This window comes from Mirounga leonina, unplaced genomic scaffold (assembly GCF_011800145.1).
Source record: "Mirounga leonina isolate KUSES-001 unplaced genomic scaffold, KU_Mleo_1.0 Mir_168, whole genome shotgun sequence".
Taxonomy (NCBI): domain Eukaryota; kingdom Metazoa; phylum Chordata; class Mammalia; order Carnivora; family Phocidae; genus Mirounga; species Mirounga leonina.
In genome coordinates this window covers 26,048,337-26,074,796 of record NW_023270426.1, presented here as the reverse complement: position 1 = coordinate 26,074,796, position 26,460 = coordinate 26,048,337, and the positions used below count along the sequence as shown (strand labels likewise).

General features: G+C 48.5%; 1 protein-coding gene across 6 annotated transcripts in view; it reads left to right on the top strand.

Annotated features, from left to right (window-relative positions):
• The window catches only part of FGF1 (fibroblast growth factor 1), a 118,006-nt gene that overhangs the window by 9,567 nt on the left and 81,979 nt on the right, over nt 1-26,460 (top strand). For 5 of the 6 annotated variants that reach the window (XM_035014368.1, XM_035014366.1, XM_035014363.1 and 2 more), the window contains exon 2: nt 26-177. The gene's annotated coding sequence lies outside the window, so the exon portion shown is untranslated. Of the gene's footprint in view, nt 1-25; nt 178-22,963; nt 23,487-26,460 lie in introns of those variants that run through there. The other variant, XM_035014364.1, reaches the window with a different exon arrangement.

Sequence of the window (26,460 nt, the reverse complement as noted above, 5' to 3'; positions counted from 1 at the left end):
CGGCCCGTCCCCTCTCCCCACACAGAGCTGCAGCAACCGAGAAGTCCAGAGAGCCGGTGTGGGGCTGCTGGGGAAGCAGGGGCGCCACAGTGACCGCGACACAGAGCGGACGACACCCGGCCGATTCCCTTTCCCCTTGGACGAAGAGGCACCGTCCTCAGCCTGCAAGTTTTTCAGGTAAGAATCTGAGTATTTGTTCTAGGGAACAAAGAGCAGCTTATATGCAAAGCTGAGGGTGTGTGTGTGTGTGTGTGTGTGTGTGTGTGTGTGTGCGCGTGCGTGTCCCAGTGCAAGGACAACAATGATGCGGAGATGGAAAAAAAACTCGGGAAAAGTTAAGGCAGTAGGATGTTTGAAGCAGATCCCACTGGAACCAGCTGTCCTGCAAGGGCACCCAGAAGCTCCCCTCTAGCTGGGTTTAAACCGTGCTGCAGACTGCTCTGGGGGAAGGGCTTGCTGATGGCACAGGCAGGTAAAAATAGCACCTAGTTTAGAGACTGTAAAAGTAATCATGCACCATGCTGCCCAGCACCTTCCTCCCTGCACTGCCAGGCTGGTGAGGACTGGAGGGGGCAGAATGTTCTCATTTACTAAAGTGCTGGATGTGGCCCTTTTGGTTCGGCAGAAGCCAAAATCTGTGTGGCTTTAGTGAGTCTGGCTGGCACACTCACCCTCTGGGGGAGCCTGGACGTTCAGCTGCCTCAGGAAGTCTGTTCACTGGGTGGGCACCTGAGATTTTATCAACACTTTCGTATGAAAGTCAGGCTGAAATATAGGATTAGCAGAATGCGATAGGATAGGCTGGTATTCTGACGGCCCTCCCAGCCACCTGGATTATTCCTTACCTTCCTTCTGATCTTCTCAGAAAATCACCTCCTCCTCTCCGTACCCCTGCAGACAGGCCCCGCAGAGAAGGTGGGTGAAAGGCTAGCCACACCCACGTCACGATTACGTGCCCAAAGTGTTCAAGGCTTCTAGACAGGAGCACCTGACAAATTCAGACCTCCAGGTCTGGGGTAGAATTCAGGCATTCAATCAAGTACCCATTTTTCAGAGACCCCAGAGGAACCCACCTCATCTGGGCACTCGGGTCCAAGAGCTCCCTCCGTGACTCGGCAGAATGTAAACACTCTGTGCTTTCTCCAGCTGTTTCAATCCACCCCCACTTTTCTGCATTCTTTTCTGCTTGGGCACTTTCCCTTTCATTCCCTACAGGGATGTGATTGTTTATGACTTAGCTCTGCGCACACCAGTGGGAGATGCAAGCATCCGGCAGAGGACGAGCCGGGCACTGTGTGGGGCTGAGCCGGCCTGACGGGGGCAGAGGGTTGAAAAGACATGAGCCTAGCATTGCAAAGTGGTGTCCAGTGAGGAGCTGTCTGGGTGAATGAGTGTGGATTTTGGTGGAGACTGTGATTCACAGTCACAAATTCCCTTTTCCTTTGTTTTCCTTGTGTTGCTCATTGAGGGCTTCTGAGGAAAGTCCCCTTTTGAGATTATATATCCGAAGGCAAGATCATCAACTTGCTGCCGAGGGCGGCTGGCGCACGCTGGAGACTTTCTTCTGTTGACCCTGCCTTTTTTAGTGTGAGTAAATGGATTGGCAAGTGAGGTACTTAATCCAGAGCGAAGTTAGTGCACAAAAAAATTAAGGGAGGAAACATGGAGTTTCTTGTAAACTGCCTCCCAAATCTGGTGTGCAGACATACATATATGGCTTTTACCTGGTTGCGAAAAGGATTTAAGGAGGCACTCTCCTTCATTCGATGGTGTGACGTCACAGGCCAGGAGCATCAACCATGATGACTGTATTTGCAGTGGTGACGGTAGAGGGACATCATATGCTCCTCTATCCTTAGTGAAGGGATGCCTGATCCCAGGACAGGGGCTGTGCTCACTGACTCTGCTGACATGCATTCTGTGGCCCCTGCATCAACTATGGAGGATCATGGTGCTACCAGGCCTGCTGTACCAGCTTCTAGGAATCAGGGATGGTGCGGACTGGAAGGCACGCCCCTTCCACTTGATCAGATCGGTGTTGCTTGGCTAATGCAACACTCCTTGATTTAAGCTACTAGAAAAATAATCTACAGTCATTGGTGCCACAGACATACCCTGTTTTAGGAAATCTAACACCTACACATGACACAAATTCTAGGCGAATGAGTTTTTTTCCTTAAAAAAGGATCCGCTAATCAACAAATGTTCATTGGGTACTGCCAAGGTGTCCCACCTCAAGGTACTGCTGGATCAAGCCCACTCAACCACAGAGGAGGGAGGGCACCTACCTGGGTGGGCAGGGAACAGAGAATGGGCCTGGGCTGACAGGATATCCAACACAGCTGGGAGGCAGAGTCCAAGGGGACAAGGACAAGTATCGGACCAGTGGCCTAGAGGGAGAGAAGAAGAAGGAAGGGAACAGTAATTGTCTGATTCCTAAATATGACTACTTAAGAGAGGCAGCCTAACATAGTGACCAAGTGCATAGATTCTGCAGCTGAGCTCCCTGGAGTTCGAGTTCAGACTGTGCTATTTATTAGTCCCATGGCCTTATGCCTCAGTTTCATCATCTGTAAAATGGGGTAATAACGTACCATCCTTGTTGGTGAAAGGATCAAATGAGTCACGCTCTTAGCACAGTGCCTGGCTTATAGTGAGTACTATGTGAGTATCTGCCATTGTTATTACTGAAAAGTGGGTCTGAAAAGGCTGTCCACAAGTCCATTTGTTCCAAAGTCCAAAGTGAGACTCTATGAGTGACCACTATGGCCACGTTTGGGGCAGCATGGAAGTGCTTTGGCTCTGGCATGGGTTTTGCTTTCATCTCGGGAGCATTCAGAAATCGAAGGGCTTCTGTGTTGGTTGCTAGTGTTTCCTGAGCCCTTACCGTGTGCCAGGTACTCTGCCTGGCTTTATGCACAGTTGCTCAAGACAACCTCTCTGAATCTGTCCAAGGAATGCTAGCGATGGGGGCAGGTCTGAGGAGCATGCCCGTCTTGCCCCAGGACTGTGCAGATGTGGGTGGTCCTTTGGCCAAGACTCATCTCTGTCTCTTCAGGATCTGTGGTTTGCAAACTTTCACATGCATAAGAATCATAGGGGAGCTTGTTTTAAAAATCAGGTAAAGATCCTGCACACAGAAGTCCTGATTTAGCCAGGTTCCTGAGGGCCCCAGGATTCTACATTTCCTGGGTGGGGCCCAGGTGATTCTGACTTTGGTCCATAGGCCACAGCTGAAGTCTGACCATGACTCTGGTTCTTTTCTCTTCATTATTGTGAACAAGAACATGGAGTCATTTGGCCTCAGTGACCATCAGCTTCTTCCTTGTCATCACCTTCTTCCGGAATGGCCATTTTCCTGGGACTCACCCCCCACTGGCAGTGAGGTGGACCACACACCACACCTGCTGCACCCTGAGTTATTACGTGCCCAGCACAGTGGCAAGCCCTTCATGCTCATTCCTCACTCAGTCTTCAGAGCTATCCCATTGGTCAGGTGTGGTCATTATCCGCCTGTTACAAGGGAGGGGAAAGGCCCCACTGCTAGTGAGCAGCTAATTTGGGGTATGAACGCCAATTACCAGAGAAGCAGCATGTAACCCCTTGGCCAGGCGACAGCTGGGGTTTTAGCTGCTTGTCAGGTCAGCCTTTCCCTTCTCACTCGTGGGTGTCTTTCTCTGGTTCACACTCCTCTCTCGTCTGCTTCCATTCCCTGGCTCCCACATAACTTCTTCAGAAGATGATGTGTCCCTGTGCTTCCCTACTTTTTTCTCCTTCAATAAATCAAAAAGGGTTGGGGCAATGGACAGGTGGAAGGCAGGTGTTATGAGTTGAACTATATCCTCTCCTTAAATTCGCATGTTGAAGTCCTAACCCCCAGAATATCAGAATGTGACCTTATTTGGAGACGCCTTTACAGAGGAAATCAAGTCTAAATGATGTCATTAGGGTGGGCCCTAAACCAGAATGACTGGCGACCTTATAAAATGGGGAAATTGGGACACAGAGACACATCTAGAGGGATGACGAAAAGATGAAGACACAGGGAAAAGAGGGCCATCTCCAGGTCATGGACAGAGCCTGGAATAGATCCCTCCCTTACAGCCTCAGAAGGAGCTAGCAGCCATCTATAAGATGGAGAGAGGCCTGGGACAGCTCTTTCCCACACCACTCTCAGAAGGAACCAGCCCTGCCGATACCGTGGTTTTGGACTTCAGGACCCCAGGACTGCAAGGCAATACACTTCTGTTGTTTGACACATGGTCTGTGGTACTTCCCACGGGAGCCTAGCAGACTACTACAGTGGGAACCAGAGTCCTACATTCTCCCCACAGGCCCTGAGTTTGGGGTGATCTAGTTTGAGGCCAACACGTTATACCAAGCTATGACAGCGTTCTCTTTTCTTTAACTCACGACTGTTCTTCTGTTGGCTTCAACACTGTTCATGGGAGTCACAGGCAGGTCCAAGTCCCAGGAAGGAAGAAGGAATGACTAGCAAGGATGAGGAGGGAGGAAGGAAGGGAAAGTAAAGAAACAAAGAGGAAGGAAGAGGAAAAGGAGAGAGAGTGGGGACTGGGATGGGGGATACTTGAGGGTCGTTCATGCCCATGTCAGGTCCATCCCACTCCCCTGTGGGAGACCACCTGTGTGCCAGGGAGCATGTTGGGGGACACTGGGATACAACAGAGCCTGGAATGGGTGGCCCCTACCTTCAGGAAAGCCGGAGGCCAGATAGGGACACAGATCTCAATCACGCAGTACTTCTCCTGAGTGTCTCAGGAAAGCAAATGCACTACCCGACCCAGTCAGGGGGTCTGGAAAAGCTTTGGTGAGTTCATGATGCCTGGGTTGAGATGTGGGGGACTGGCAAGGGTCCACTGGGTGAGGGATGAGTGTTTCAGATGGAGGGAGGAGTACTGCCAAGGTCACATGGGATGAGGAAGTGTGGCACTGCTAAGGAATGGTGGAAAGGCCAGTGTGGCTGGAATGCAGGGAAGAAGAAAGAGGAGCTAGCCAGAGCTCAAGGCCAGGACGGGGCTGGACCATGGCAGCTGTGTTGACGATTTATGTTCTTCAAATGAGAACCACAGAAGGCCGGAGAAGGAAGCCATCCTATATAGGGAAAACTCCTTTCAACAAAGGGAATGCTGGGATAGAGATGCTGATGGTGTGGTTTAGCAGCGGGTCCATCCTGAAGCCAGACATCAGGCTTTTTGAGCTCCCAAACTTGGGGTTGGCTGCATTGCTTCTCGGGACTGAAGTTCCAGGATACTTTCTAAAAATTGCTGTAGCCATGGTGGACCCTCAACAGAGCACATTCTAGGTGTTCATCATGGTCCCACTGGAAAGGGTCAACTAGGGACACTTCTCCTGTCAGCGAGGTTGATTAGCAAGCTGGGCCCCTCAGACGGGTTGACCAGGCAGCCGCCTGTTCGGCATCCTTTGGAGGACAAAGAGAGGCAGGCCCCGGAATATGACCTCTCTGCTTGCGTACTTTGTCTGAAACAAGAGGAGCTTGCATGCATCCCGGAGGCTAATGATTCCATGGGGCTGCCGAGAAGGGCAGAGATTCCGGTTGTGAAAGGGAAAGAAGTAAGGGCAAGAAGCCCAGAAAGACCCCTGAAGCTATCAGGGGTGAGAGTGGGCAGAGAAGCGTCTGAAAGGAGCAGGGCAAAGCCCAATGTTGCCTTATTCATGAGTTCCTGGGAGCAGTATTCAGCTGAGCCTGGAGCCGGCGACTTCCAGTGTGGAGCCGGTAGCCCTCCCAGGCACGGAAGTGGCCCCCTACCACACACACACCATCCCCATCGCCGGGACCCTTCTCATCCATGCCTGTCGTTGTGGGCACAATCCGCACGGGAGGCCTTCGCCAGATGCCCTGCCTGCCACAGAAAGAACTCCCTTCCTTTTTCTTTCTGAAGAGGGACTGGATTTGGCTAAGCAAGGATGAGTTCTCAGAACAAGCGGAGCACACTTTGGAGAAGAGAGGTGATTTTCAGGAAGGTGAATAAGCAGCCCGAGGCCTCTTGGCGAGCAAGATCCCCTGACTCTGCTCCTCTCACATCTCCCACCCACTCTGGCCCCACTGGCCTCTTTCCTGTTCCTCTGGGGTGCCATGTCCTTGCCTGCCTCTCAGACTTTATGACTCTGTTCCATCTGTCTGGAATGCTCTACCCTAGTCTTCGCATAGCAGGTCTTTTCCCCCTCGGGCCTCACCTCTCTTGGGAACTCCCCAAAGAGGCTTTCTTTCCTGTCTCTCCCTCTCATGGCCCTTGTCCCAGTCTGGACTTTTCAATTTTTTAAAGACTTACTATTGCCCAGCTTCCCCACTCATGAGGGCAGGATCTCATCCATCTTGTTCCGTGCTGCATCCCTAGGACAGAACCTCGCTACAGAGCAGGTGCTCAATAAATATTGGCCCAAGGAATGAATGAGTGACTCATACAGTCTTGGAGTGGGAAAGCGAAGGTCAAGGACACTCTCTGTTGCTCCTCATAGCTCTAGAAAGGGGCGCATCACATCTGAAAGCAAAGCTGACAAGTTTGCATCAAGTGCCTCCGACCCTGCCTTAGGGGAGCACAGCCCTCAGGGGCCCCCACGCTATATGCCACCAACTCTGGCTTAGCCAGCCTAGTCTCATCTCTTCAGAGAACTCACTTTGGTTGTCTGGAAAAATCCAGCTTAGTTGTATTATTCATGCTTAGAGATGAACAACGTCTTTTGGCTGATGGGCATCAAAGGCAAGTAAGTGATGTCAGGCACCTAGAAGGGAGACGTCGATCTGGCATGTTCCGGCCCTCACAGCCATGGAGGCAGCTGGAACAGAGCATCTCTGCCTTCACCCGCTATCAGTCGGATGGGAACAGAAGCAGTTTGCATTGATTAATCAATGTGTGCAAAGTGCTGGACCAGTACCTCTGGGGACATAAAGAACCTCTAAAAATGAGACTCTCCTTGTCCTTCCTCAGGATCTCTGTCAGAGTTCAGAAATGGCAACAGGGGGAGAGCTGAGGTGAAGGCTCCAGTCACTCCCTGGAGCCCACACAGAGCAAGTCTGCAGCCCAGAGAACATTCCCCCAGTTCAGAGTCATGGGCTAGGTCGGCCCAGGTTTCTCAGCATTTAGTGATAAGGAATTTCAGTTATAGGAGCAAGCACAAAATCTTTGCTCAGGTGGCCACAAAAAACTTGCTCCATTCTCCCCGGCTGGTCCTGGATGCCTTTGTGGAGGGCTCTGGAAGCAGAGTTCCAAGTGCCTTGGAAAGAGAGTAAGCAGAGAAGCCCAAGATTCATCTCACTGTTCCGATTCTGCCCCACTGCTCTCATTACCCTTTCATGAGTTCAGAGTGACAGTCTGTGGTGCCTAATGGTAGGGGAGCAAAACGGTCAAGGGCATGGACTCTAGGGTAAGGCTGGCTTTGAATTCTGGCTCTGACTCTCAACAGATGCATGGCCCTGGCCAACTTCTCCACTTCTGTAAAACAGAACAGGGGCACCTGTTTCCTGGGGTTGCTTCCGCGAGTATGGGCGGTAATAGAGGCGAAGTCCATTCTGCGTTACATTATCAATGTTAGGTGCTGCTCTCTCATAGGGTTGGGTTAAGGCTTTAGTGAGACAGTCCGTGTAAAGCACCAAAAATGTTTTAGGGTGTAACACACAGCACAGTATTTGCCCAATAAAATAGTAATTATTGCTACTGACAAGTCTGCAGTCTGGCTAAGGCTTTTTTAGAAGTCTTGGTAAGAATTTATTTGATCTAAAAAAATGTTCCTGGGACATGAACGTCACCTGCTGTCCTGCTCTTCTTCCATCAGTTTTTTTGTTTGTTTGTTTCAAGGGACAATAATCACCCTGTGCTTTCTCAGCACTCTAAAATCCTCGTGTCAGGAACCCACAACTAGCCAAGGAAGCCATAGAGCCCCTGAAGAGTTGAAGCATGGAACAGACACAGGCCACTTGTTCAGGACTTGTAGGCTGTGGGCATTTCCAACAAACAAAGGAGTCAGCTTCAGCAGGCTCCTTCTGCTCAGTTCACGAAACAGCTTTTGGGATTCCCACCCATCCAAGGGCATGAGGTTCCTCAGGGCACAGACTCCTCACAAATTCTGCTCTAGCGCCCCGGTCCGGGACTTTGAGCTTAAGTCATCCGAAGTCCGACTGCTGGGATGAAAGCGACAGGCTGGTGTAGGCTGGACTGGCCCGGCTTTTGCATTCAGGCTGTCCACTGCTCCGTCCCTCCCTCCTGCATGACCTTGCGTAAGGAACTGGTCCTTTTTATGCTCTGGCCTCCTTCTACAAGAGCTGCCTCTAGAGAGTGGGGTGGAGGTTAAGTGCCGTGTGTAGAGCTCCAGCTGCCTCTCTCTACACGCCTTCCTTTGTGGCCTTTCTGACCATCACGTAGCTGTGGATATGGAAAAACCCCAGCAGCGGTCAGCGCGTTAAAGGCTTGCCAGTATTCGCTTGCACCAGGTGACCGTGAGCACATCACTTGGCTTCTGGAGCAGCACAGAGAGATGGATTACGGGAAGGGGTCCAGGCCATGGTCTGAAGGGGGGGATGCTGGCAGCCCCCACACTCAGCTCAGCCCATCCTGGCAGTGCGGGAGCCAAGCCCACATTATGGATCTTCAGCCCGCTGCTCCCCTGGGATGTCAGACTTCTCACGAAGACCTGAAGATCGATGGTCTTCCTTAAAGGAGGGGGACCCCTTCCTGACCTACTCTGAACTTCCCCAGATGCCTCTCCACCTCCCACTGAGGCCCGAGGACCTAACACGCAGCTGGTTCAGGGTGGATCCAAATGGAGGCAGCGCACATGGGGGGAGAGCGTTTCCAAGGCGATGTCCGGGTTGTCTCTAGTGACCCGCTGACCTGACCCTCCCTGCCTTATGATGCCCCAGAACTGAGCCAAGCCTTTGGAGGGCGGATACACCTTAGGATGTCTGGCTGGGGCCCTACTGTGGTGGGAGGTTCGGATCCCACGCTGGGACGGGCCCTGGGGAAGGTCAGGGGGAGGGTGAGCCAAAGCAGGCTTCATCGCCTCTGTTACCTCCTGGCCTTTCCTTCTTCTGATGGAACGGCAGTCAGATGTGGGGTGTGGAGGCCCCTGTTTCAGCGACTGTAAAGAACATCTCTTCAAAAGAGCTCTCAACATGTCTTATTGTAGGATGGAAGCAGAGCCTGAATTGGCTACTTTAAAGTCTTTTTATACTGTAGATCAAGAGAAAGACCTCTGGTGACTAATTAGGAGTCCTACATTCGTCAGACTATTACAGCCCCAAAGTCAATGTTTCCCCGGAGTCAAGGTCCCTTTCTCTTCCTGGCCAGTCCCACATCCTGCTGGGCCTGCGTTGGCCGCTCATGTTTCTCATTATCTCTCCCCCATCCTCTTTAAAGGCTTCTCACTCCACCCAGGGGTTTTATTTTTAAAACTTGCACAGTAATGCTAAGGCTGAGCAGGACACACTGCCCACATTCCCGGGAAACTGGGCTGCCTGGAAAAGCATCCCCCTTTTCGGAGACTTCCTTCCTTCCTCCCTCCCTCCCTTCCTTTCATATTTATTGGGCACCTTCTCTATGAGGAGCTCTGCCAGAGGACATGAAAACAAAGGGAAAGATACAGTCCCTGCCCTCGGGGAGCTTACTTTCTAACAGGGTAGGGAACACTGGGGATAGGCACGTACACACACACCAAGTAAATATTGGAAATAAGTAGAAATTTGTTCAGATCTACTTTATAAAAGGGACAAAAAAGGCACTGGAACAAGAGAAGCTGTTACAAATCAGGTAGACAGGGAAAGCCTCTCCAAGGTGGTGGCACAGAAGAGAAAGCCAGAGGAATGAGGGGCGTCATGCATGCAAAGAGTAAGGCTAAGACTATTCTTTGTGGAAGGAAGACTAGGGGGTAAGGTCCTGAGGTGAGCAAGTGCTTGGTGTGTTCTAGAATTCCAACAGAAGGCCAGGATATTTCAAGCACCGTGGGTAATGGGGAGACGTGCTCAAAATGGAGAAGTGTGCAAAGAACAGATCATGCAGGGATGTGGAGTCATGTTGAAAGTTAGGGCTTTTGTCTGAGGGCAGTGGAAAGCCAGTGGGGATTAGAATTAGGAGGTGACATGCAATATTTGACTTTTTTTTTTTTTAAAGATTTTATTTATTTATTTGACAGAGAGAGAGAACAAGTAGGCAGAGAGGCAGGCAGAGGCAGAGGGAGAAGCAGGCTCCCCGCTGAGCAGGGAGCCCACTGTGGGGCTCGATTCTAGGACCCTGGGATCATGACCTGAGCCGAAGGCAGCGGCCCAACCGACTGAGCCACCCAGGTGCCCCAATACTTGACATTTTAAGACGCTTATCGGGTTGTGAATGGAGAACAGACCCTAAGAGGGGCAGGAGGGAAGGCAGGGCATGAGTTAGGAGGCCTCAGAATCGTGCAGAAAGGAAATGATGGTGGCTAGGCTGGAGCCAGGCAGTGCCACAGCTAGAAATAGGCAGGCCCTTCCAAGAATTAGCCTGCCACTGGACGTTCTCCTTCCAGAGTCCTAAGTGTCCCACATTCAGAAGACAGAATAGAACACCAAGCCCCAAAGTCGAGGTGGTCAGAATAAGCCATGAAAGTTTAGATGTCCTATTGCCTATAACTAGCCAGATTTATTAGGTTTCCAAACCCAATTAAGTAAGATCCTTGTCCAACATTGGCTCCCATGGTTTTCTGAAAGGCATATACATTCTCCTTTACACCATGGAGGCTCTCTCTGTCCTTTACAGCTTTGGCTTGGATATGAGACCAAATGGCTTTGACTGGGTGATCCCACCTACACACAAAATCCAAAGATGACTTTATATGCCCAAAGGACCCGAACAGTGGTCTCTGCTGTCCAAGAGAAACACAACTGTTTATACTCTTTGGAAGCAAGGAGAAGGAAAACAAAGTGGAATAGCAATGTATCCGTTCTACATGCAGTAATAATAACAACAACATGACTTGTTGTGTACCTCAAGGCACTTTACTTGTAACTCACTGAATCCTCCAAGAGACCCATGAGGCAGGTACCACTTTTAGTCCTGCTCACTGGTAATGGCGCGAAGGCTTAGGGGGCAGTGACGTCTGCTGGTGCAAGGGGCAGAGTCAGGGCTCGGGGCTGGTTGGCCCGGACTGGCTGAACGAACTCCTAACGACCAGGGCTCGGGGCTGCCTGCTCTGTGATGACTCTGTTTTAAAAACTACACTGAAGGAGATCATCCAAAATGTGAGTGGAACAGGGATATCAGTAAATTTTCTTTTTTGGTTTTATTTTATTTTCTAGTGTTTGGAATACATAGAGCCTGGTACATAGTGGATACTCAAAAACTATCTATTTACTGAAATTGTTGGGTTAATGAGTATGTGTTACTTAAAAATTATCTTTACATCATTAATATATTTCATTATAGGAAATGTAGGCAATACCAGAAAAAAAATCTACCCATTATCTGGAGATAATCATATTAAAATATTGGTGATATTGATATCTTTCTAGTCCTTTTCCTGTGTTTCTGTCTGTCCATTTCTATCTCCTACCTGTCTATCTATGCATATAGATAGTATGTGTGTATAAAACAAAAATGGGATCATACAGTATTTATGGACTTTTACTTTTTCACTTAGTGATATATCATGGGCATTCTCCATTCCATTTTATATTCTTTTATTTTTTGAAGGTTTTTTTTTTTTTTTATTTGAGAGAGAGAGAGAGAGCACAAGCAGGGGGAACAGAAGAGGGAGAGGGAGAAGCAGACACCCGCTGAGCAGGGAGCCTGATGGGGGCTCCATCCCAGGACTCTGAGATCATGACCTGAGCCGAAGGCAGACCCTTAACTGACTGAGCCACCCAGGCACCCCATTTTATATTCTTTTAAAAGAGAATTCTTCACAGTGGCAGTGCGTAGCCCTAGAATTTATTTAATGAGCCCTCTCTTACTGGATATTCAGTTTGTAGTACTAATATCAATAATGCTTTATTGAACTTCCTTCTAAAAAACATTTATGCAATCGATATTACTATTAAAGAGAAAATGACTATGTATTGAAATACAAAAGTGAGAAAGACACTTACCTAGGGGGTTCTTTTGGGTAGGCCAGCTAGCATATTTCTGGCATCTGTCCTTCAGAATCAAAGCGGAGGGTATGTCATTGACAATACTCTCCACTTTCCCAGTCTTGTCATTACTCACCTCTCAAGTATGTTTCTGGTGCCACTGTGTTGCAATGCAGGTAGGTTAAGAAAAATTCCAGTTGTGGCTACAATGTGGGCCCTGAAGTCAGGCAGCTGGCTGTCTGTTCCCAATCCTACCCTCACCAGCAGCCTGACTCCAGGCAAGTTCATTTTTCTGAGCCTTAGTTTCTTCATGTGTAAATGGCATATACCCCAGAGGATGCAATGAGGTAAATCAGGCAAAGCTCTCAAGCAACTGCCCAGCCTAGAATGAATGCTCAAAAAATGATGGTTTCTATCATTATGAGAATAGACGAAGACTTTTCTCACAGGTTCAGTGCTTTGGAAAACTCCCGCCCAACCTACAGTGCAGGATCCAAGTAAAATGAGCTAAAAAAAAAAAAAAGAAAAAAATCACTCAACATACCCTCTGGCTATATTACCCTTTTACTCTTTGTGTGTGTGTGTGTAAGACTAAATTAAAAAACAATTAACTTGGGGCGCCTGGGTGGCTCAGTCGTTAAGCGTCTGCCTTCTGCCTTTGGCTCAAGCCACGGTCCCAGGGTCCTGGAATCGAGCCCTGCATCGGGCTCCCTGCTCCGCGGGAAGCCTGCTTCTCCCTCTCCCTCTCCCCCTGCTTGTGTTCCCTCTCGCTCTCTCTCTGTCAAATAAATAAATAAAATCTTAAAAAAAAAAAATTAACTTTCCCCCCTTCCTTGCCAAGAACCAGGTTTGTTGGATTAGAGATATATTTAAATTCTGTTGTTCACAGCTGCAGTTAGCATTTAGCCAGCTGTGTTTTATAAATGTCTATCCTAAAATAAAAACAAAGCAGGCAAAAAAAAAAAAGCAGGATTGTCTACAGCAATCCTCAACTGCTCTCAGTTTTATATAACAAAACAGAAAATGTCTAACCCCTAAAACACAGACCACAGAAAGAACTACCCTGACTCGTATACTGTACATTGTTAACCCAGACACACTGTTGGCATGTAGTAGGTGCTCACTGAGCCTTGCTGAATATATTTCTTGAATGTATGTTTTCCTTACAGACAGCAAGCTGTTGAGAAATAAATCAGGATATTCATTACATCCAAATACTGTCAGAGGGGCAGAAGAAGATGATAGATGATTGAATGAACAGATGCTTTTTGAGTTTGTAAATTGAGTGTTTGGGAAACTTTATCCTCCTAATTCATGGCTCTTGAAATATGTTTATGATCCTGGTGGAACTGTCTAGGGCTTTCTCTAAACTGCCATCAGGGAGGACACATAATGATAAAGCACTTCTGATGGGCCAGGCCAAGCTTTTCCATTTTCGTCTAACTCCAGGCAATGCTCGGCAAAATCTTAGTGTAGGTGTAAGAGTGTATCCTCCATATCAAAATGGCTCTAGAGAGCATGGGTAACACATGTGGTTGTAAGACAACCCCCCGCTGGGCCAATATATTAATTACAGAGTGAACCCCTAAAGCCAAATAACTATGAGGCACCCCATAATTTCCAAATAACTAACAGGAAGTGGTGGAGCTGTCATCAACCCCTGCTCTGGGGTACTTCTCTCTTCATAGGCTTTGCGGGTGTTGGTGGACTGCCTTCCATGCATGAGAGCTCGTGCTGTGGGCGATTCAAAGACAGCATGTGTCCTTTCCTCTCATAACATAAGCTAGCGGAGGGGAGAGACAAGCCATCAGGTCGATGGAATCCTAGAAAGAATGAAATAATGGCTAGGCGAAGCACTCCATGGGTCCTGGAAGGAAGGAAGGGCCCTACTTACCGGAGATATCATGGAAGGCTTTGCAATAGAGGTAGCATTCGATAGAGGCCTTGAAGGATGAGAAGAGTTCTAATTAGCAGCCATCAGAGGGGAAGGGCCTTCCAGGCTAAGGGAAGAGTCTACACCAACCATGAAGGCTTGAGAGTCCCTGGTGTGCAACAAGGAGAGGGAGCACCGCAGCCTGATGAGATGGGGAAGGATGTAGGAGAAGGAGGTGCTTTTCAGACCACATGTGGGGTCACTGAAATGCTTTGCCACGGGCTTTGGGCCTGACTGTCTAGGAAGTGGGAAGCAATGGAAGGTTTCTGATAATGGAAGCAATGACGCATGCAGATCCTCCTCCAGAAGAAGGACCTCAGTGACAGCGTAAGAAGTGATCAGAACAACAGAACTTGGAGGCGGGAGACTGATCCTACAGCTCTGTCTGCCATTTTCCACCTGTTGAACCTCTGGAGTTTTGCACAGTACGGACCAGTGCCAGCTTTCGCCTTGAATGCTATGACCGTGTGCCTTGGGCCTGTGTCCCGTGGCTTCTCTGAGAGAACTGTCACATATTGTGGATCTGAGAACGTGGGGCACCCCCCAGGGTAGCCCCCTCTGTTCACTTCTCTACTCAGATTCCAGGTTGATCTCCCTTGAAGATCCCACCTCTCCCCTCTGCTCCGACTCTCCTGCACCTGCTTCCAACTCTGACCTCTCTGCAGAGCCCTACCTCCACAGCCGGCCCCACCCTCAGCTCCGTAGGGATGGGTGACTCGTTTTAGATGCAGCACATGCCCTAGGGAGCCCCCCTCTACTCTGTAGAGTGGGATTCTTGGTTATGTCCACCCTGTCGGTGAACAGCCTCTCTATTCCTGTCTCTGTCCTGCACACCCACACCCTGAGTTATCTGATGATTCCTATGTTGAGTTCCGGTCATTGGCCAAATCCTCATATCCCCCCCCGGTGGTTTGGACCCATCATCCCCCTTCTACTCTCATGGCTCTAGTTTAGGACCTCTTATTTCCATTCAACAACTATTGATGGAGCACCGGGGACCGTGTTGAGGATATGAAAGTGCAGAGGAAGCACGAGGCCCCTGCCCTTGACCAGCGTGCACTCCAGTGAAGAAGATGAGCATTAAAGAAAGGACTTGAAGACTGATGAATTTTTCGGGGATGGAAACACAGAGCACTGTGCCCCTTGGCCTTGGCTCTGCCTCTGCCCTGCCCTCTCCCACCACCAAAATTTTCCCACAAAATGTTACCAGAAGCATCTTCCAAATTCCCTTCTCAAAAATTTCCACTGGCTCCCCAGTGCTTACAGATAAAAGTCGAAACTCTTCAGAATGGCACTGAGGTCCTCTATGACCTGACTCTGAACGAGTGTGAGGTGACCCTAGGCACCTGCACATCCCCCTGCCCAGCAGCACCCACCCCTCTGCGGGGAGACCACCTCTACATCCCATGCCTGGGCCCCTGGTGAAGCCATCCCCTGATCCCACATCCACATGCGTGAAGCCTGTCTGTCCTTATGGCTGAGCGGCCACAGCTTCTGCCACGTCCCCCAGGACCCTGTCTTCCGAGGGCTCTCACACTCCCATCCTGCTGCTTACCACGGTCTGTCTCATGCACGATTTCACTTCTCACCCTCCATCAAGCCCAGGGAGTTGGTCTTATTCATTCTGAATAACCCTAACAGCAAAAATCATAGCTAGAACTCTGAGATGCTTTCCCTGGGCCGGGAGCCCTGTGCTTCACTCGTGTTACCTCGTTGCATCCTTAAAACGAGCACGTGGGGCGGGCACCATCCCTGGTCGCCTCGTGCAGGTAAGCTGACTTCCTGGGCTTAAATCCAGGAATCCTGACTGCAGAGTCCATGCCTTTGACCACGACCCCACCTTTATTCCTTTACTGTGTTTTGTTAGGTCCTTTACACTTACTAAGGGTGGCTCAACTAAGTGCATGGGGACAGTGACCTCCAGAGCAGTGAAGCTCAAGGTCATGCTGTAAATCATAGTCTCTGAGAGATGACAAATGCAGAATGGCTAGTGGCCATGTCTTCTCTTTGGCATATTAACTAGGAAATAGAGGAGATTTTCAGAGGAAAGCTGTTTTGACTGATGGAGGGCAAAGGACTGGATAGCAGCTAGTTGCATCCCACTTGGTTTAATCTAGTTTGATTTGGGTGGTGACACACCCCTCTCGCACAGCCCTGCTGCACCGGGTGCCCAGAGCAGAGCACTTTCCTCTCACGCAGTCACCGGGTCTCTGCCTGAGCCTGTGAGGAGATGTTTAACAAGGGCAACAGCCTCTCCCCAACTCACTGGGCTGGACCTGTCTGTTTCCTTAAGGGGAGAGGTGTGGAGCCCAGGCCCTCCCCCCTGAGGGCCTGCGCTGCTCCGCTCCAGACAGACCTGCCTTTGTGAATAAGGGCAGGCAGGCAGGACCTCTGTGGCATCCTAGCCCATGGGAGCGGGGCCAGAGGGGAGAGCCAGGATGGGAAGGGTGGGAAAGGGGAAAAGCTGGTCGCCCACAGGCAGCCACCCGTGGGCCAGCCAGCGTGCTTCCTCCATCCTTTGTGGGCATGAACAGGGAGCGTAGCCCTGGAGAGCCTGGACCAATGTGGCCCCAGCTCCCAAAACCTGACCACACGAGGCACTCAGTCTTCAAATCCCCCCAAGAGAAGACCTCTGTAGCGTGGACATTTGGGAGTGGGAGAAAGCCCACTCCTTTCTTTCCATTGCCTCTGCCCCTTAGCTGGGGAGGAACTACAAGGTGGGTGGCCTTTCTTTGCTTTATTTCTTCCCCTGGCTAGAGTTTGGCTCATCTTGCTGTAGTCTAGACATCTTTATAATGCCACTTTGTCTTCCATAGCCTGGCTTAAATGCCACATTGGGAGGGGGGGTAGGGAAACATGTCTGAGGGTATACAGATGGACAGACAGATAAATAGGTAAATGTTGGGAGTCTTGTCTAACACACTGTGCCTTCCAGTCTCTGATTCAAGGGTGCCCCAGTACCGCTGCATTGTGTGAAACCGTATGCCCCAACCCCGCCAGCACACCGCATTATGTCCTTAAGATTTGTTTTTTCTGTCACTTTTTTTTATTCTTATGTTAATCCCCATACATGACATCATTAGTTTTAGATGAACTGTTCCATGATTCCTTGTTTGTGCACAACACCCAGTGCTCCATGCAGAATGTGCCCTCCTCAACACCCACCACCAGGCTAACCCATCCTCCCACCCCCCTCCCCTCTAGAACCCTGTTTGTTTTTCAGAGTCCACCGTCTCTCATGGTTCGTCTACCCCTCCGATTTCCCCCGCTTCATTCTTCCCCTCCCGCTACCTTCTTCTTCTTTATTTTTTTCTTAACATATATTGCATTATTTGTTTCAGAGGTTCAGATCTGAGATTCAACAGTCTTGCACAATTCACAGCGCTTACCAGAGCACATACCCTCCCCAGTGTCTATCACCCAGTCACCCCATCCCTCCCACCCCATCCCCCACTCCAGCAACCCTCAGTTTGTTTCTCAGAGTCCATAGTCTCTCATGGTTTGTCTCTCCCTCTGATTTCCCCCCCTTTCATTTTTCCCTTCCTTCTCCTAATGTCATCCATGCTATTCCTTATGTTCTACAAATAAGTGAAACCATATGATTGACTTTCTCTGCTTGACTTATTTCACTTAGCATAATCTCCTCTAGTCGCATCCATGTTGATGCAAAAGTTGGGTATTCATCCCTTCTGATGGCTGAGTAATATTCCATTGTATATATGGACCACATCTTCCTTTTTTTTTCTTTTTTTTATTATTATGTTAATCCCCATACATTACATCGTTAGTTTTTGATGTAGTGTTCCATGATTCATTGTTTGTGCATAACACCCAGTGCTCCATGCAGAACGTGCCCTCCTCAATACCCACCACCAGGCCAACCCATCCTCCCACCCCCCTCCCCTCTAGAACCCTCAGTTTGTTTTTCAGAGTCGTTCTTAAGATTTTTAAGTGAGCTGAGACAAGTTCTGAGAGGATAGGCCTTTTTTGGCACGCTCCTTAGACCATGAGAATCATTCTGTTGTGTCGCAAACCCAGTGAAAAGTCCTAATTCCACAGCTGCCCCAAGGGGCATCTGGAGGGCCCATGATGCTGCTCCAGATCCAACTCTGTGATAACCAGACCTTGAGGGGAAACCAGCGTTGTTAGAGAACTTTCATCAAATGCCATGCTGGAGTGGCTTGTGCAACACTGCAATTCTGTTGGCAAAGGTGTACATAAAAATCTGGGTTTTCCTGATCCCGGGATCAATGCAACGAGGCAGGTCAGCTATTAATGGCGGAACAAGGTAGATTGCAGGGGGTGGGGGTGGGGGTGGGGTCTCACCTCAAAAGAGAAAGGCTTACCAGAGAGCGAACCTGGAGAAAAGTCATTAGTTCTAGCTTGGGTCCTCATGAAGTGAGGAGAAATATCAGGGATAAAGAAAGGAGCTGGTAGAGCCTATCTGCCCGGGAGCCTCTGCAGCCTCCCCAGAGGAAAGCCTGTTTATACCACTTGGAGAGGAAATACGTGCAATGCTCTCAAGACTGTGGAGAATTTCAGATGGGAAACACCAGGGAGATCTGAAGATACGGGGAGGCTCTGGTGCGTGAGTTATTTATGTGGTACACAGATCCTGACTGATTTTGATAAGCCAGACTCATTAGGTAGAGGTCAGAGGGTTTGAAAAAAACATGCATTTACATGTAGGCCACTGCATATTGAGGGAATTCCAGCAAGGACAGAGGCAGACCGCTGGGTGAAGTGACCAAGGGTGCAAGAGGAGACAGGAGGATGATGGGACAGAGAGGAGGCTCGTTGTGGGGAGCTCTTGGGTCACTAATTGCTTGAGAAACCCTGGGGTTTGTGGTGGTCTTTTCCAAGGGAGATGAGCCAGCCATCTTCCCAAGGCAAAAAGTTCCTAAAGTAATGTGTCCAAAGGGGCCAAAGTCCTGAGGAGGGGAGTGCTGGGGAGATGGAAAGGTGGCTCAAGAAGGAGGATGGCAGCTGGGGGAGAGCATGCAAGGTGAGGCCGCAGTCCTAGATACACATCAGCACAGAACAGGAGCGCCAATTTGGGTTCTGAGATCCCTTCCCGCTGAGAGTCCCAGTTGGATGTTTTGCGGCGGGGCTCCCCAGGTAGTTCAGGAATAATAATAGTAACACTTTTTAGAAAATGTAATCTGGTTATATATGGTAATGCTATTATTTAATTATTAGTCTCATCATCATCATTATTCAATGTGTATGCAATGTAGCACTGTGCTAAGCCCTTTACAGAACTCTATGCCATTTTATCCTCACAAAACCCTAGGAGGGTAGGTAATATTGTTACCCCCTTATAGAGGAGAGGGAGAACTGAGGGTCAGAGAGGTGATGGTGCCTAGCCCCAGTCTCATGGTGAGCAGCAGTCAAGTCAAGACTTGCCCTCAGTGGGGCTGACTCCAGGGGCCAGGCTCCTGTCCCCAGGGAAAAGGCTCAACCCACCTAAAGTCAAGAATGAAACCTGTAGACATTGACGGAGCCATGAATCTAGCACAGGTAGAATAACCAAAAACACCCCAACTGCCTCTTACTAGATGTCTACCTACTTCCATATTTTATTAAACTTAAGACACCATAAATTGAAAGGTACACCATCATTTTACATACCACCATGAAAAAAATGCTGTACTTCCTGATTCTAGAGATGTGAAAATACCCAAAGAAAACTGCCCCCAAGGCTTGGGAAGTGTTTTAAGTGCCATACTGTGCTAGGAGCTGTGCCTCTACTATCCCATTTCATCCCAACCACAGCCATTGCTTATCACTCCTGCTTTTACAGGTGAGGACATAGGCCTTAGTGCAGCGAGGCCTGAGCGCGTGGTCAGTGACACAGAACCAGGGAGCCACAGAGCCTCAGTGGCTTCCTGGGCTAAAATGCCTGCCCTTAACCAGGAGGCAAGACTGCCTCTGACGGAGATGGGCCATCTTTGTCATCTGTTCTTTCTGGTGGGTGGACAGCTGGGCAAACCAAAAACACGATGGAGGTGCCTGGCCTCAAGAAAAAATAAATCTCGCCTCGTTCCTCTTCACAGGGTCATCTGTGCCTGGGCTCACTCCAACTCTCAAGCTCCCCTGGGCTCTGGGAGTGTGTCCTCTAGTTGCAAAGTTGGCCAACCCCTTTAGGAAGATCCTCCAAGATCTACTCATTCATTTACTAGCTCATAAGCTTCCTCAGTCTGGGGTCTTTCTCTGGCCCATCTTTCCCTTTTCCCCAAACTCTAGTGAGCAATCTGCGCTAGATTCTGTAGTGTCATCCTTGACCCTGAACCTTATTCTGCCCACATCTTCCTTGTCTCCTCCCATTTCTCCAAGTATCTTAAGTCTCTGACCCTGCCCTGCCTTGTGCAAGAGCCATGGTCATGTCCTAATCAGTTCCTCGCCTTGTTTCACATCTCCTTCCCATTATAGGTTTTCTAGAAACCCTGCATATTAAAATGAAAACATGGGGCAAAAGAGAGGTGGAATGAGGAGGTTGTAGGTGTGAGAGAAGTCAACTAGACAAGTTTTCTTACTTTCATTTTCAACTCCAAGACCTCCATCACCCTGTGGGCTGTGTATCTACAAGCCGGCCTCTTGGTTTCCCAACTGTGTCATCATCATATATCTTGTTGCCCTCTCTCTTGACCTCTTGGCTGTCCTTCCCATAATTTTCCATTGTGAAGAAGGCAGTTATACTATAATGAAATCTTCCCCATCTCTTTAAAACACCCTTGTTCCCTCCCCTCCCAGCCACTGAGTCACTCTTTCCCTTCCTATCTCTTCTTGAAGACTTCTCAACAGTGGACATGGAGGATGGTTCTTGGCACTTTCCCCTTTCCCGATATTACTCCCCCACCTCAACAAAAACTTAAAATCACAGCTTGGAATTGCCTCCTTGGAACCAGCAAAATCATTGGCAAACACCCGTTTTCTTTTTTTCTGGATTGACATTCTACTCACTCATCCTCTATCCTTCAGAATCTTTTTCTTTGCATAACTATCTCAACTCAGCCCAACTTCCCACAGAGCCCCAGTAAGGGGAACTTTAACAGAATTTCTGCTTTCAATATTTGCAAATCTTTAGTGAATATTAGATATTATTTGTTTTCAGTGTTTCATCCAAGTGCTAAACCTTCTCGGTAAAGGTTTCCTTTGCTGTAAGTTCCCCCAGCACAGAGACACGTCTGCCTCATTCATTCACTCCACACACCACGAGGCTGCAGTAAATACACACTGAGTGAATGATGACTAGCAGTCATCACTGGCCTTCCGTGTCCATTTAGTGTGTGAGCTCCATGAAGGCATCCGTTCATTCAACAACTATTTATTGAGACCCTACCATGTGCCAGGCCCTATGTTAAGCATGGTGGATATAACAATGAACAAAACACAAGTCCCTGCTCTCTTGGAGCTTACCTTCTAATGGAAAATAACTGTTTAAAGATCATTAAATAGGGCGCCTGGGTGGCTCAGTTGGTTAGGCGACTGCCTTCGGCTCAGGTCATGATCCTGGAGTCCCTGGATCGAGTCCCGCATCGGGCTCCCTGCTCAGCGGGGGGTCTGCTTCCCCCTCTGCCCTCTTCCCTCTCATGCTCTCTGTCTCTCATTCTCATTCTCTCTCTCTCTCAAATAAATAAAATCTTAAAAAAAAAAAAGATCATTAAATAGGTGTCTAGCTACCTAATATCAGACTCTAATAAGTGTGTTGGAGAAAGTCCTGAAATGACTGGAAGTTTAACTCATATTTGTCCTAGGATACCTAAGGAACTGGGAAAGAGGGATTCAGTTGGCGAATGAGATGAGCACATCTTTTCACAGCTTTCTTGAGATAAAATTTACATACCACACAATTCACTCATTTAAAGCGTCCAATGCAACGGCTCTTACTATATTCACAGAGTTGTGCACCTCTTGCCACTATATCCCTTCAGGACATTTTCATCACATCAAAAATAACCCACACCTATTAAGCAGTCCCTCCCCATTCTACCCTCCCCCAGCCCCTGGCAGCCACTAAACTACTTTCTGCTTCTATGAATTTGCCTACTCTGAACGTTTCATACAACTGAATCATACAAAATAGAGTATTTTGTGACCACCTTTTTTCACATTGCATAACAATTTCAAGGTCCGTCCGTGTTGTAGCATGTTATCAGTACTTCATTCCTTTTTATAGCTTAGTAATATTCCACTGTGTGGCTATACCATGTTTTATTTACCTATTCATCATTTGATGGGCATTTGGGTTGTTTCCACTTTTTGGCTATTTTGAATAATGCTGCTCTGAACATTTGTGTACATGTTTTTGCATGAACGTGTTTTCATTTCTCTTGGGTGTATCCCTAGCAGTGGGATTGTAGGCTCATACGGTAACTCTCTGGATTAGCCATTTGAGGAACTGCCAAACTATTTTCCAAAGTGGCTATACTGATTTTACATTTCCATCAGCAATGTATGAGGGCTCCGATTCCCCATATCCTTGCCAACACTTGTTAGTATCCATCTTTTGATGATAGCTATCCTAGTGGATGTGAAATAGTATCTCACTGTGGTTTTGATCTGCATTTCCCTCATGGCTAATGATGCTGAGCATCTTTTCACATGATGAGAATAGAGTTGACACTTGAACAACATGGGGGTGGGGGGGGCTGGCCTCCCATGCAGTCCAAGATCCATGTATAACTTTTGATTCCCCAAAAACTTAACTACTAATAGCATACTGTTGGCTAGAAGCATAAATGATAAGACAAACAGTCCACACATATTTTATATATTATAGACTGTATAATCACAATTCACTAAACTAGAGAAAAGAAAATGTTATTAAGAAAATCATAAAAAACTAATGATGTAATGTATGGTGATTAACATAACATAATAAAAAAAAGAAAACCATAAGGAAGAGAAATATATGTGGAAAAATCCACGTATAAGTGGACCCGTGCAGTTCAACCCCATGTTGTTCAAGGTGTTCTACTGTATTCATATCGCAGCTGTGAGGCACCTACTCACTTGGATCTCAGCCCAATGCCTGTATGTCAGGTGCTTAATGACCGTTGCTCAATGAACACAGGTAAGAATGAAGCAAAGAAAAGTGTCTTGGAAGACATGGGCGCCTTCAGCTGGGGTAGGCCTGGAAGAGGCATGGGTGCAAAAGGGAGAATGTTTGGCAACTACGAAGCCATGTGTTTTGATCCCTCCCACGCCATCCTGCTGCCTTTAAACCGTCCTCCATTTGGAGTCTCCTTCCCCAGAGGCTGGGTCAGGGGGCCTGTCACAGAGCCAGAGAAGGAAAATAGAACACAGACTACAGAGGATTAGGCAGCTCCACTGCCAGATTTGTGGAGAGAAGGCTTGCAGAACCGCTCGAGCTCCCATTTAATACAGCAAGTCTAGGCGTATGGACTGGTGCTTCCACTACGGTGTAGGGGGATGCCCATCTGCCGTGGGAGCACCTGAAGATGGAGGTGGAAAAAAAAGGTGTGTGTGTGTGTGTGTGTGTGTACGCATGCATGGGTGCAGGTGGTTTGGCCATGGAAACATCCAGATGAGCTGGGGGCAGCATGGCTGGCCTGGGATACGGGGAGGCCCAGAGGGTTGAGAGTGTGGACGGGTGTGATCCAGTGCAAGTGGGCGTAATTCGTACTCTGGATCTCCTGCTCTCCCTGCATGATGAAGATGCTGCGATGACAGCCAGAGGCCACTGGACGGGGGCGGTGAGCCTGCTGTGGGGCTAAGGGGAGACCTCCTGGGCGGGGAGGCAAGGAGCCCACGGCCAGCAGGAGCTGGTCATCCAATGAGCCGCCCTGACTGCACCGAGAGAGACCAGGACCTCAACTTGAGCCTGACGGGGCAGTGACAGGGCAGGTGAAGCACTCCACGCTGAGACCCTGGGCCCCAGAGGCCTGTGAATGAGGGTCTCGGCTCTTCTGGTGAGAGACTGAGTGACCCTCACTCCCCTTATCGCGAGATGATACTTCCGAAAGGAGCAGGTGCCAGAGACGGGGGATCTCGGGGGCAGAGTGTTACTTAACAGGACTGTTTAAATTCTTATACTGGACAAGACTGAGCTGTTTTCAGCCACTTAACAGCCGAGGTCTTGTGAGAAAGCCCAGATTACAGACAAACAAAGAGAAATTACAGTCATACTGTGTGGGGTACCCTGTGACCCTGCCACCCGGGTCTGTTTGTGGCTGGTCGCGTGGCCTTGAACTAGCCCAGCACAGAGCAGTGGGAGCAGGGGTATGGTCAGAATCTGATGGAAGCTGGATGTGTGGTGTGTCTGTGACCGCTTCCACGCCTGCTCTGGAGTCAGGGAGTGCAGGAACAAGAGAATTTCTCCTCTTCCACCAGAAAAATAGCTCAAAGTGCATGCCCTTTGTCGTCTTTGGCTAGGATTCTTCTAGAAGCTTTAGGAGGCTTTGGATGGGCCAGGCTGAAGAATCCTCAGTCCTGTAAGAGCGGCACCTCCCGGTTTTTGAGTCCTTACTTGGTTTCATGTGCTGTGCTCTTACACGTGTCACTGAATCCTCCCAGCCACGCTCTGAAAGTATGTACTGTTGTCAGTTACATTTTACAGATAAAGAAACTATGGACCTACCACTGTGGGTAGTGGCTGGACCAGTATTTGAACACAGTGATCTAGCTGCAGAGGCTGGACACTTAAGCACTGTGCATACTACCTCATGTTTTTCTGCCTTAAAAAATTCCCTTAGAATTAAAGCAAGATCCAGTTAAGAGCTGTTTATTGAGAAAAAAGTTTCTAAACGTTAGTTTTTTATTTGTAAGAAAAAATGCTTGCCTGGAATAAAGTCAATAATATTATAGTAACTTCATATGGTGACAGATGGTAATTATACTTATTATGGTGAGCATTTTGCAATGCATATAATTGTTGAATTACTATATTGCATGCCTAAAACTATATAATATTGTATGTCAATTCTACTTTAATAAAAAAAATACTTGCCCATTTCTCAATAATAAGGATGATTACACAGAAAAACGACGTGTAACTAAAGTGGTAGAGAACCTGAGTGAGAATTCTTTTCAGTCACTTTTCTCGCAGCTCAAGCCAATTCCAGCAAACTCCAAGCCTCAGCTTTGTTGGTTATAAAATTATTCCCAAAAGACAATACAGCCAGCTCAGCTTAAATCGTGTGTACTTTTTTACCCACCCATCTATCTACCCACTCACCCATCTATCCATCCATCCACCCACCTATCAATCTATCATCCACCCACCCAACTATCCATTCATCCACTCATCCACCTATCCATTCATCCATCCATGCCTCTATCCACCCACCCACCCACCCATCTGTCTATTCACCACCCAACCACCTATCCATCCATCCATCCATCCATCCATCCATCCCTCCATCCATTTATCCATCCATCCAGTTTTTCATCTCACAATTATTGAGCCTACTATGTGCCAGGCACCAGGGACCCAAATGAACAAGGCAGTTCCTCCCTTTGAGAAGATCACAGCTAGGGCAGAAGCATCCCCGAGTACAATGTATACGAGTACCAGGCGGTGGTTTAGCCTGCATGAAGTGCAGAGTAAATAGGGAAAGGGAGTGAAGACAGGCCAGCATGAGAAGGAGAGATTTTGTCTGGAAAGAACTACCCACTGCATCTTCTCTTCCTCTGGGTCTCAGCTTAAATGTCATCACCTCAAGGAGTCTTGCCTGACCGTTTATCCTAAAGTTGGCTTAACTCTTCATTCTCGTAGTCCCTTGATACTGAATTTTAGTTTGTCCTTTAAAGTGTGTATGCATGTTGGGGGTGGGGAGTCTGTAAGGTCCCAGGTACAACGTGGTCCCATAAAGGCAGAGACCATGACTTGTTTTCACAAAAGTGTCTTCAAGGCCTGACAAATAGTGGGCGCTCACTTTGTTGCCTGAATGAATAAAGGCCGAAAGCAGATCATAAAGAGCCTTGAATGCCAGGCTAAGAAGTTTGGACTTCAGCCTGCAGGCAGTGAAGAATACGGGAGGTCATTTGAGCAAGGATGAGACCTGATCAGATTTGTGGTTTGGGAGGACAAGGCTGGAGATGTTGTGGATGAGGTAAGAGGAATAAGCTATAAGAGAAAAATTAGAAACAACTGCCTTGGACAGGGGTCAAGATTTTGCTGGCCTGACTCAAGATGGGGATGGTAGGGAAGGAAAGGAATGAAAATGTAAGGAATCAAATCATTAGGAGAGGCCTGTGGGTACTGAGGGAAAGGGAGTATGACTAAGGTCTGTGGTTTGGGTTACTTTGTAACCACTGTACTGTCATGAATGAAGGCAGAGGCAGTTTGGGATTTTGGAGACACGAGCGGAACCTGAGGCAGACAAGGGCACTCACGGAGACAAGGAAAGCACATACACCAAGGACAGACCCCTGACGGATGCCGGACTTCAAAGGATGGCTAAAGGAAAAGAAGCCAGGACAGGACGCTGAA